The following is a 13,167-nucleotide window of genomic DNA, read 5'->3' as shown; positions in this document are numbered from 1 at the left end:
ATGGATATTCAATACGTTGCGGACAATTCCATTGCTGTTGCTCGATATGTAACATCATACATAACAAAATCAGAAAAGACGGAATTGAAGGAAATGTGGGAAGAGATTTCCCACGAGAAGAGTCTAAGTAAGAAATTATACAGTTACAGTTTGAAGATGTTATCTCATCGAGAAATTGGAGCGTATGAATGCTCGGATTGCTTATCATCTGCAAGTCTATACTCGAAATCAAGAAGAATCATTTGGGTAAGTCTAGGTCTTGCTGCAACACGAAATCAAGTACTTAAATCTGTACAAGAAATTGAATATTTAGCTGAAAAAGAGCCAGAAAGTACAGATATTGTGAAAACAAATATGTTGGATACATATTATCCAAATAGAAGTCATCATCTTGAGAACATTTGTCTCTATGAAGTGCTGCAAAACTATATTTTTAAACGGAATATTGCAGAAAACATCAATAATGGGATATATGCTGTGATTGGTTCAGAAGGATGTTTGGTGAAACAAAGAAAAGGACATTTAATTAATCACTGTAAACTGAGTTGTGAAACTCCTGACAAAAGGGAATTTTACTATTTAGCTCTTTTGCAACTCTTCAAGCCGTGGCGTTCAGAATTGGAATTACTTGGAGATTTTGAGAGCTACGAAGATTTGTTCAACGCAACTAAAGATACTATAGAATATCCTGTTTTTGCTAATTATGTGACAATGTTGAACGACGAAATTGAGCAAGAAGCTACAATTGCAGCTGAGATTGCTAGAGACAGTTATCAAGACAGTCAAACTTCTGCTCCGTTGAGTCAGGATCCACTAGGAGAACCAATTGTTCAAAGTAAAGCAGCAACTGTCATGGATGAGGTGGAATCAGTAATGTATCAAGCTCAACAAGATGTAACAAACTTAGGAAACTTGGAAGAACAACTAAATGTTGAGCAAAAACAAATATATGACCAAGTGAGAGAACAGATTGGGTATAGAGACAAAATATCGACTCCAAAATATCGACTGGACATAATATCGAGTTTTAAATATAGACTGGACAAAATATCGACTGGACATAATATCGACTACAAAAATATTGTTTTTCAGGTAAGTGAAGTAATATCGACTGTATAAAATATAGATAGCAAAAATATCGATTTTTTAATAATATATAATATTTTATAGTGTATTTTTATGTAATAATATGTGTGAATAGTGTGTATTAATGTTATTAAATATTTTATTACATGAATTTTGTTTTGATAATAATTGCGTAATGTAATTCTGTAGCGGGTTGTGGGTTTATAGGGGAATAGGGTGGGAAGTAATTTAATAATAATTAATTAATAAATATATGTTTGTTAATATTTTTAATTAATAATTAATTGATAATTAATTAATATTAATTAGTTAATTAATTAATATAATTTTGAATATATTTTGTATTAGTAAATAATTGTTAATTAATTAATTGTAATTAGTTAATTACATTAATTAGAGTACATTTTTTATATATATAATTTTGTGTTATTTTTAAGTAATTAATTTTGATAAAATAATATTAATTATTAAAATAATTACACCTAATGTTCTAATATATTTACTTTATTGTTATTGTTAATTAATAATTAATTGGTAATTAAATAATATTGATAAATTTTGGGTAAAGGAGCATTTTTAGGGTTCAGGGTCAGTTTTCAGTTCATGGGTAAAGGGGTATTTTTAGGGTTCAGGGTCAGTTTTCAGTTCATGGGTAAAGGGGTATTTTTAGGGTTCATGGTCAGTTTTCAGTTCATGGGTAAAGGGGTATTTTTAGGGTTCAGGGTCAGTTTTCAGGTCATGGGTAAAGGGGTATTTTTAGGGTTCAGGGTCAGTTTTCAGTTCATGGGTAAAGGGGTATTTTTAGGGTTCAGGGTCAGTTTTCAGGTCATGGGTAAAGGGGTATTTTTAGGGTTCAGGGTCAGTTTTCAGTTCATGGGTAAAGGGGTATTTTTAGGGTTCAGGGTCAGTTTTCAGGTCATGGGTAAAGGGGTATTTTTAGGGTTCAGGGTCAGTTTTCAGGTCATGGGTAAAGGGGTATTTTTAGGGTTCAGGGTCAGTTTTGGGTTTTTGGGTAAAGGGGTATTTTTAGGGTTCAGGGTCAGTTTTGGGTTTTTGGGTAAAGGGGTATTTTTAGGGTTCAGGGTCAACAAATAAGATTTTAAAAAATTATTTTTATTATTTTCATTTATTATTTTAATATTATAATTTAATTTAAGTCGTTTTAAGTATATTTTAGTAATTAAAATTTAATATTAATTTTATTTAACACTGTTTTTAATAAAGTCGATATTTTTTACATCTATATTTTTGTTAACGATATTTTGTACTCGATATTTTTGTACTTACCTGTTTGTAGATACAAACTCGATATTTTGACTGTCGATATTTTGTCCACGATATTTTGGCAAGTCGATATTTTGTCAGTCGATATTATTTCAGTGATCCAACAGATTGACCATGGATTACTTCATGACAAGAAAGAGTGCTCATGCTCGTCATTTCAACCTAACCGAATGTACGTGAGTGGACAAGCTGGAACAGGAACACGTTTTTTAATTAAAGTAATTACAACTTATCTACAGAAAACAACTGAGTCGCATTTGTCTTGTGTTGTCACTGCTCCAACTGGGTTGGCAGCACACAACATTAAGGGAATTACTTTACATCGTTTACTAATGCTACCAGTAGAGCATGAAAACAAATTGGAATACTACAAGCTATCTGGAGAAGCTTGTTGTGAAGTTTCAAGAGTCTTGAAGAAAGTGAAACTTCTGATTATTGATGGGGTAAGCATGGTATCAAACTTTATGCTTGCCTTTGTGCATTTAAGAATGCAGGAAAATCATAGAACAGAGTATGACGTATTATTTGGAGGAAAACACGTCATAGTTTTTGGAGATCTACTACAACTTACTCCTGTAAAAGGACAACCAGTGTTTAAAACACTGGTGCATGAAGATACCAGAAAGTCTGTGAAGAGCATTGGAAATGTTAACATGTGGTCATATTTTGAGTATAAGGAATGCATTACAAATATGTGACAGGCAAATGATGCTGATTATGGAACTATTCTACAAGATATAAGAATTGGAAAAGTGACTGAACATGGTAAATAAGCTTTACAGAGATGATTAGTTTCCAATTTGTTTCCAAATGAAAATATTGCTCCTGAGAAACTATATAAGAGAAATGCAGAAAACAAATCTGTAACCTGCTTCATGCCAACACTGCATGAATGTTCTTTATTTAATGAAGACATTTTTAAGTTGGAAAATGAAGAAATTACAAAATTGGAAGCTATTGATAAAATAGAGCATGCAAGAATCACTATTATTTTGACAGAAAAGTTGAAGAGTAAAATGGACTCTTTAGAGAAATCGATATCTAAAACTGCTGGTTTAGAAAAGAATATATATGCATGTGTAAACTGTCGGGTAATTTTACAACGTAATTTGGATGTGGAAAAAGGTTAACTAAATAGAGCAATGGTTAAAGTTGTTGATTTTGGTAATTACGTAAATAGAGATGGTGTTGAATTTTTGAAAATCAAATTTGATCAAATTGAAGGACAACAATTTAGTCGTTGTTCAGCTCAGTTTTTGCTTGTAAAAGATTTGTATGCCCGCAGAAAACAGTTTTCTGTTTCTTTGGCACATGCTGTGACCATTCATAAATCGCACGGTTTAAGTGTAGATAGTGCTTTGGTGAATATTGGAAGTAATGTGTTTAAAGAGGGTATGGCATATGTTGCTTTGTCTCGAGTCAGAAATTTATCTGGATTGTACTTGATTGATTTTGATGAGACAAAGATTAGTGCAGATGCAAATTGTGTGAAAGAGTATAATAGGTTAAGAAGAGAATATGCTCCCAGTTTAGGTCAATATTCTGTATTTGAAAAGTGTGTGGTAGGTCAAAAAAGAAGATATGAGAATATCTGTAGTGACGTTGTAGAGAAAGAAAAAAAACAAGATGAAGCTGTGATTGCAAGCAAAAAGAAAAAGGTCACTATAGAAGAGGTTGTTAGTTATCAGTGTGAAAATAATTCTGGAGTCAATTACTATGCTAATGTAGTCGTTAATGTTTTTTTTTTCTTGAAAGTTTGCAACAGCAATTTGTTGAAAATCGGGAAAAAAGATGTTGTTCGTTGTTGTATTCTTTTTAGAAGAAATGTAGTTGTGATTAAACTAAAATACAAAGTGTTTCTGATATTCGATATGTATTGGACATATGTTCTGGATGTACTCAATTTACACAGAATATTCAGCAAGATTGTCAGGAATTTATAATGTATATTCTTGTTGTATTGGAAGATAAAGGTATAGATATTGAAAATCTTTTTGGCCTTTTACTATAAATGGCAACATGACTGTGAACATTCTTTGTTTACATGTAGCACTAATATAGACACTGAAAGATTTATATATTTGACTTTGCCAGACTTTGAATCAGTGTCTTTTAACAACCTAGTTAGAGGAGCAAGTCAAAACATGGAGTGAAAGCAATGCAAATCAGAAATGTCATCAAGATTATGTATAGAAAGATATGGAGACTATGTATTTTTAATGATGCAATGTTGTAAAGCTGATGAAAGAAATTTGGAAACTTTAATTAAGAATTTTGTTGCTACTCAAGTATCAATATCAGGAAAACGTTTTGTATCTGTAGCAATTATTTTTCATGATGGTCCTTCTACAACATCTGCACATTACGCTGCTTATTTAAAATGGCCTAAAGGTTGGATACATTGTGTTGATAGTCAATTGGTTTTTAAACAATGTTTGTCTAAAGAATTACCAAATTCGTACCTAATATTTTTGAAGCCAAAGTTTTAGGGACAAAATTTGGCCTTTTAGGATTACTGCCGTTAAGATAGGCTAGTCCGGTGTTGGGGAGTTATTTTTGAGCGCGGCTAAGGAGCTTGAAGGTGATCAATTTGTCGATGTGGAGCTAATGTAGGTCTCTCAGGTGGGGGGTTATGTCACTGCAGCTAGGATATTGACTATCAGTTGGGCGGAGGCGTTTTGGATTTGTTGTAGGTGTTTAACTGGGAATTTTTCATGGAGAGTATGTTGCTATAGTCCAGTCTGCTGTTGACAAGGGCCTGTGTCACTGTTCTTCTTCTTTCGGTCGGGATCCACTTGTAGATTCTGCGGAGCATGCGGAGTGTGTTGTAGCAGGAGGAGGAGACAGCGTTGACTTGCTTAGACATGGAGAGGGAGGAGTTGAAGATGAATCCTGGGTTGTGTGCATGGTCGGTGGGTGTTGGCATTGCTCCCAGTGTAGTGGGCCACCAGAAGTCGTCCTAGGCTGAGGGGGTGGGTCCAAAGATAGAATAGAATAGAATAGAAATAGATTTATTGAGCGCGGTTGCTGCCCGGGGGTGTCCAAGCGCTGAAGTGAGACGGAGAGACGAGGCGGAGCGCCGGGTTTAGAGCTCAGAGGCTTTGGCAAATAGTAATGTCTTCAGCTTTTACCGGAATGAGAGCAGGTCTGGGTTGGAACGGAGTGAGAGGGGGAGGGTGTTCCAAAGTTTAGCGGTGTTCAATGAGAACAGCCTGCCCCCAGACCTGGCTCTCTTCACTCTAGGAACCACTGCCAGGAAAGCCTCAGTGGAGCGGAGGTTCCGGTTTGGGTGATAGGGGATGACAAGGTTGTTGTTGATTGCGGACCCGTCTTCCAGAAGGCCCGGTGCGCAATACACAGCGCCTTGAATGCCACTCTGTGCTTCACTGGCAACCAGTGAAGACTTTTCAATGCAGGTCTAGCTGACTGGGCTCGTGGAATCTGCAGCAGGGTGCGTGCGGCGCAGTTTTGCACCACCTGCAGCTTCCGGAGAGTCATCTCAGGAGCCCCTACATATAGGGCATTGTTTGAGTCCAGACGGGACTGGATGAGACCTTGTACTGCCACTTTCTTGGCTTCTAGAGGCAGAAGTGGGAGGACTTTCCTCAAGGTTCTAAGGATGCCAAAGCAGGTGGCGGACAGCTTAGTGGCCTGGGTGGAAAAGGAGAGCTTCTTGTCCAGCCACACTCCTAGGCTCTTGACGCTTTCCTTGGGAGTTGGGGGAGTGCCCAGAGCTTGGGGCCACAAGGAGATGAAAGGTATTGGCGAGGCTGGGCCTAGAAGCATGAGCTCTGTTTTTTCTCCGTTCAGTTTGAGGGAGGAGTTGGTCATCCACTCCTTGACGTCCTCTAGGCAGTTCAGCAAGCCTCCCTGGGGTTGACTGATGTTCTCTTGGGCCAATGAGACCACTAACTGAGTATCGTCGGCGTACGACACAATTTTGATACCGTACGGTTCGACGATCCCAGCCAGTGGTTTCATGTAGACATTGAACAATACAGGGCTCAGGGAAGAGCCCTGTGGTACTCCGCAGCTAAGAGGTTTGCTGGTTGATATTGTATCGCCGTCGAAGATCTGAAAAGATCTGTCGGACAGGAAGGAGTCGAACCACCTTAAAGTGTTGCCTGAGACTCCGATGTCCCGGAGACGGTTCAGCAGGGTGGCATAGCTGACCATATCGAAGGCGGCGCTTAGATCAAGGAGGATCACTGCCACTGATCCTCCCTGATCCAGAACCCTTCGGGATTCTTCGGCGACCGCTAGTAAGGCGGTTTCGGTGCCGTGCTTCGGTCTAAAACCTGTCTGGGACGTATCCAGTAGGGAGTGATTTTCAATAAACTGGACCAGCTGGGCATTTATATATTTCTCCAACACCTTGCTAGCCCAGGGGAGGAGTGAAGTGGGGCGGTAATTGGAGTGGTCATCGAGGTCCAGGTTGGGTTTCTTCAGCAGCTCCCGCACCATGGCTTGTTTCCATGCTGTGGGGACAGAGCATGCGGCTATGGACGTGTTTAGAAGTTCCAGGATAACAGGCAGGGTGGCTTCATGTGCTTGTATCAGAACTTCTGGTGGGGCTGGATCACGTGGGGAGCCCGATTTGACTTGGCGTGCCATTTTACCGAGAGTGTCGAGGTCCAGGAGGAGGAAGTGCTCAAGGGTTGGCTGGTCAGGGGAGGGCGGGATTCTCGAAGAGGGTAGATCGGCTGTCTCCGGTGATGTGGCTCCTGTTTGAAAGGTGGAGTAGATTTTCAGAACTTTATTGTGGAAGAATTCCGCAAGCTCGTTACATTGGTCTTGAGTTTTGCTCAGAGGGGGGGCAGTGGTGACACTGGAGCAATGTTTTATTATCTGAAAAATTTCCCTGGGCTTCGATTTGGCCTCCAGGATTTTGTCAGAGTAGTAGGTAGCCTTCGCCGTCCTGACCCCTTCTCTGTAAGCTTTTATCGCCTCTTTGTAGGATACCTTTTTTTCCGGGAGAAAGTCTAATCGCCAGGCTCTCTCTCCTTGCCTACAACAGCGTTTTAGCTCTCTTAGAGAGTCAGAAAACCAGGGCGCTGATTTCTGCGTTCTCTTAGAGGAGGATCTGCGGAGAGGGAGGATCGTATCTAATGAGTTTGTGATCCAGCTGACATAGTTTTCGTTTGCTACGCCGGGGTCTGGGCAGGGGGGCGGGCGAGTAGAGTCCAGGCTGTGCATCCAGGATTCCAGCTGGAGTTTTGACCAGTTCCTCCTAGTTGTTACCCGGGGGGGTAGCTGGGGGACCTTGTGGGTGGCCCAGGTAAATGGAATCAGAAAGTGATCTGACCATGGGAGGGGGATAGGATGGTCAACAGTCAGATTGCTACAGTTGCTGAAAATTGGGTCGAGCAAATTGCCCTTCTCATGAGTTGGGGCTGTAACCAGCTGGGACAGTTGAAGAGCTCCAAGGTCGTCTATTAGCTCCTTGGCAATGTTGTCTGAGGGGGAGTTGAAATGAAGATTGAGGTCTCCTAAGACTGTGTGATTAGCAGAGGATAAAGTTCTTTTCGCTATAATCTCTGGGAGCGACCTATGGAACAATTTTGCTGGCCCAGGGGGGCGGTAGATCAAGGTGCCCGAGAATGAACTATTAGCGTTGAACTCTATGCAGAATTCTACACTCTCGCACTCGGGAATGCTTTCTGCTGTGGTGCGGCAACGGTACTGGTTCTTAAGTATGATAGCCAGACCACCGCCTCTCCCTACTGGTGTGTCCGATCTAACGATGTGGTAGCCAGTGGGTAAGGCTGAGACTATGTCTGGGTCGGATTGAGTAGAGAGCCAGGTCTCTGTTAAAAAGATAGCATCTGGCTTGCGCTCCTCTAGCAGCATGGACATTTGAGTGCTATGCTTTGGCAGTGATCGACAGTTTAGTGCCAACATGCCATATTTCTGTGCCAAGGGACAAGAGGGGGAATTTCGGAAAGGGTGTTTGCAGTCAGAGCAACGGGGAGGGAGGTCTGTAGGTGCATAGGTGCGGGTGCACAGGGCAGTGGCTCTGCTTCCTATGTAGCGTAAGGCTGCGGAGCTATAAGTCCTGACCGGAGGAGCGGGGAGGCAGGATGAGTGGCCCCTGGTCCCGTCTGGTCGCGGACGGGCGCAGATGGGCTTGCCTTAGGCGCGCCTTCGGCGCGCAAACGTTGCGCCTGCTGCGCTCGTCCGCTGCGCTTCCTGCCAAGGCACATGATTTATGTTGTAAGACTGGAACGTCAGAGGGGGCGTGGCCAACAGAGGTGGGCGTGTCTCTCGGCGCGCCTCGCCCTCGAGAATGGCGATCAGGAAGTGGCTAGCGTTGCAGCGTGTGACCCGCTGTTCAGGGAAGCGAAGTGCAAGTAAGTGACTTTTTTTTAAAAAAAAGCAGAGTATTACACAACAAAGATTTTAAAATAGCAGTCTCACTCCCGGTTTCCGCCTCAGGAGTCTCTCTTAGATGGTAGTGTCGCGCTTTGCAGCTGCGCGCACTATTTATACTGGTGTCGAGGGGGCATGGCCAACAGAGGTGGGCGTGTCTCTCGGCGCGCCTCGCCCTCGAGAAGGGCGATCAGGAAGTGGCTAGCGTTGCAGCGTGTGACCCGCTGTTCAGGGAAGCGAAGTGCAAGTAAGTGACTTTTTTTAAAAAGCAGAGTATTACACAACAAAGATTTTAAAATAGCAGTCTCACTCCCGGCTTCCGCCTCAGGAGTCTCTCTTAGATGGTAGTGTCGCGCTTTGCAGCTGCGCGCACTATTTATACTGGTGTCGAGGGGGCGTGGCCAACAGAGGTGGGCGTGTCTCTCGGCGTGCCTCGCCCTCGAGAATGGCGATCAGGAAGTGGCTAGCGTTGCAGCGTGTGACCCGCTGTTCAGGGAAGCGAAGTGCAAGTAAGTGACTTTTTAAAAAAAAGCAGAGTATTACACAACAAAGATTTTAAAATAGCAGTCTCACTCCCGGCTTCCGCCTCAGGAGTCTCTCTTAGATGGTAGTGTCGCGCTTTGCAGATGCGCGCACTATTTATACTGGTGTCGAGGGGGCGTGGCCAACAGAGATGAATACTTCCATCTTCTCCGAGTTTAGGTTTAGCGAGCTGCTCCTTATGCAATCGGCGACGGCTTTCATTCCCTCGTGGTGGTTGGTTTTGGTGGTATGTGGCTTCTTGGTGAGGGAGAGGATGACCTGGGTGTCATTGGCATAGGAGATGATGTTGAAGTTGTGATGGCGGGCAACTTGTGTGAGAGTGGCCATGTAGATGATGAATAGCATTGGGCTGAGGGATGAGCCCTGAGGGACGCCGCAAATGATGTCGGTGGTTTCTGATAAGAAGGATGGAAGGCGGATGCTGAGGATTACTATTGAACAACTTCCAAACTAAGAATTTGACACATACTATTTGGCCATGAGGAAAAGTATCTAAAACAATTAAGGACTTTTTGTTGTATATTTTGTTAGCATATATTTCTAAACAACATTATTTACAGTGTATGAAAATTAATAATAATGTTTTGTTATTTTATGATTGTTAGAGATTTCTCATATTTACGTAAGAAATTGCTATAGAAATAAACATTTAACATTTGTTTTATTTCTATTTTTTAGATTGTGTTGAATGAGTTTTTTCAGATAATCTTCTTGATGGTCTTTTTTTTGCCCGCTGTTATATGATGAGTACTATTGAACTCACTGTTTCTAGTGAAATTCAATATATTCTGAAAACAGCAAAAAAGGCAAATGAAATGCTTTAGAAATTATTCTGTATTGTAAAATATATATTGTAACTGTATTTTTTTCTTGTCTTTCACAGATGCTAATTTTATATTATATATTTTTTTATTTTTTTTTATTTTTAAGGTTAGTATAAGTAACTGTAAAAAACGGGAAATGTGTTATGGTTCTACACACCTGAAGAAACAAGAGATGGCTGGAGTACATATCTGTGCAAAGATGATTTGTAACTTTTAAAGATATATGAAAATGTTAATATACATATTGAGTGTCCCTGGGGATCCACTAGCTTTCAAAATATATTTAAAAAATGCCACAGAGTTTTATTTCAGAGATGTATGAAATGGAGCATAAACTGTAAAGTGCTCTGTGCAGAAAAAGAATCACATGGGCACAATTCTAGTTTAGTATCGCAGTATGCATCACATGGGTACGACACCAGGAGATGTGCAATACTGATCCTGAATCTGATCAAATAAAACATTTCAGCCTGATTGAAATAGAAAGAGAGGTATGGTTCAATTTTTGGGGAGCCGACTAATAATGAGTGCTCTACAACCTTTTTTTGCCATTGTTGTACTGTCTCTTACATGCTTCAAATAAAGAAGAAAATCTCTTTTCAGATTGTATTTTGGGATTGCAGAAATGTCGCCCGGGGTGCTGAAACAATTCTCCATACTCAGTTTCCCTAATTGTTCTTGAATATAAGTTAGCCAGGGAATCTTTTTTACAAAATCTAATTTCAAGCAATCCAAAATGATATTGCGATTCAGGACTGGTTCCTCCTTGGTCCATATGTTATGCCAGAGCTTCAGGGGAGCTAGTTGCGTATGAAAAGTCAACGGTGTTACACCTAATTCGTTGTGGCACATAATGACAGGAGTACTTTGAGATAATGTCAATGTGCGTTTTAACATCATATTTTCTGCTCTCTGAAGCCCCAGAGTATTAGTGAAGCCCCAGACTCGTACTCCATACAGAGCGACGGCACATGTCCGTGCTTTGTAGATATTTATTATGGCTTTATTTGGATGGGAGCTTAATTTTTTTGTGTATCTGAAGAGGCCTCTGCGTTTTTATTAAAGCTACCAATGCTTGCATCCAGTAGATGTGTCCATGAATTTCTTTCATTAAAAAGTAAGAAAAAGTTGGTATTCGAGACAATATTTCATTATTTATATAAAAAGTTTTTGTCGGAGATTTACCTATTACCATTACATGTGATTTTGCAACATTGGTTTTTAGGCCACGGTCACTCATGAAATCATTGAAACCATTTCAAAGTCTTTGTAATCCCACCCTAGTTCTCGACATTAAAGTCGGTGTCAGGATGGCAGACCGGGAAGTGGGAGGGGGGAGGAGTTGGTTCAATTTGCAACATTAGCGCGTGTTTATATATACACAACCTTGGTTTTGAATATGTGCGTGTCCAATACGCGCGTATTTTTAATCGAAAGACCAAACAGACCCTATCGATTTGGTTGCTGCGCAACAAATACAAGGGATGCATATAGACAATAGTCTTCATATATTAGGATGAACAGTTGGTGTCAGGATGACAGACCGGGAATTGGCGTGTCAAATACGTGCATGTTTTTAATCTAAAGGACGAACAGACCCTATTGATTGGGTTACTGCACAACAACTACAATAGACACATAGAGACAATAGTCTACATATATTAGGATGGACAATTGGTGTCAGGATGGAAACCAGGAAGTGGGTGGAGGGAGGGGGAGGAGTTGGTTCATTTGGCAACATTAAGAAAGGACGCATAGAGACAATAGTCTACATATATTAGGATGGACAGTTGGTGTCATGATGGCAGATCGGGAAGTGGGAGGGGGGAGGAGTTGGTTCACTTTACAACATTAGCCATCAGACCGGGAAGTGGGGAGCAGCTGCGCTTTACAGCCCCCGGACCGTGGTATCTGTAGGGGCATCGTCGAAAACAGGACCGGTGCTGCCTAGCACCAGTGGTGATTCCCGCTGCGGCGTTGTGGTGTTTGTGAAGCGGATTGTCCGGTGGAGGAGTTCTAGAAAGGCAAAACGCAACTATTACGGACAGCGTTCTGCGTTTAAGGTGAGACGGCATTGCCGCCAATTATTAACCCACCATGTCAGCTGACGCACTAAGGGGCAGAGAGGAGGCAGCGATTGACCTCTTTGATGACTTGCCGGCTGGGGAGTCCCTCGGAATTGTTCTCACTGAAACTACAAGAGGGGGGCACGAGCCTCCGTGATATTTATAAAAATTGGAGAAATTAATGAAAAGAGAGCAGGCAAAGTGGTGGGAGCACAGCTCTTTAAGCAGATATCTTGAGGTGGGGCGCATCCCTCGTGGCTTGCGAATCATGTTAGCGCCAAGCTATGAGCAACCAGACCCCAATATGCTCAATGAGTGGGCTGAGTGCAATTTGGAGTCATCGCGTAAATTGGTTACCATTTTGGTAAAATATGCAGAGAGTGATCGGTGCTATTACAGCAGCAGATAGATCAAGTGGAGGTTGAAGTCAGCACCCTGGAAAAAGGAGCAGAAGTGGTTTCCAACAAACTTCGGGGTGAAATGACTGGCAGACTGAGGAAAGAAGAGGACATTATTAAAAAGCGTAAAGTATTTAAATTTCAGCACAATAACATTGATTACCAGCAGGGGCGAATCTTCACTTTCGCAAAAAAATGTGATGCTATAAAAGTTGCTAAGGGTCCTGCTAATATGGTTCTATCTACGGCAGGATCCACCAATGCGCAAGCTTCTGGTCTAACATCGTCTGCCTCTTATGTGAGTTCAGTGCCTGAAAGTGGATCTGATTCAGACACAGCGAGATTCGATCCACGGCTGGGTTTTAAACGATTCTCGCTAGTGTAGGAGGTCGATTGCCTGCGTCAAGACAGACGAGACACCCTGCGACCACGCAAACCCAACCAAACTGCAAACAAAGAAACAACAAAAGGCGGCAACAACGAAGAAAAGGAGGCCGTCTCAGAAAAACCAAACAAGAAGTTTTACCCCAAGAAAAAGTGGAATCACCACACGTAAATACAACACGTGACACTTGTATCACAACCTCTGATAATCCT

The sequence above is a fragment of the Lissotriton vulgaris genome, chromosome 6 (genome assembly GCF_964263255.1).
Source record: "Lissotriton vulgaris chromosome 6, aLisVul1.2, whole genome shotgun sequence".
NCBI classification, from domain to species: domain Eukaryota; kingdom Metazoa; phylum Chordata; class Amphibia; order Caudata; family Salamandridae; genus Lissotriton; species Lissotriton vulgaris.
The sequence above is the reverse complement of the archived record's forward strand: the minus strand, read 5'-3'. Positions refer to the sequence as shown.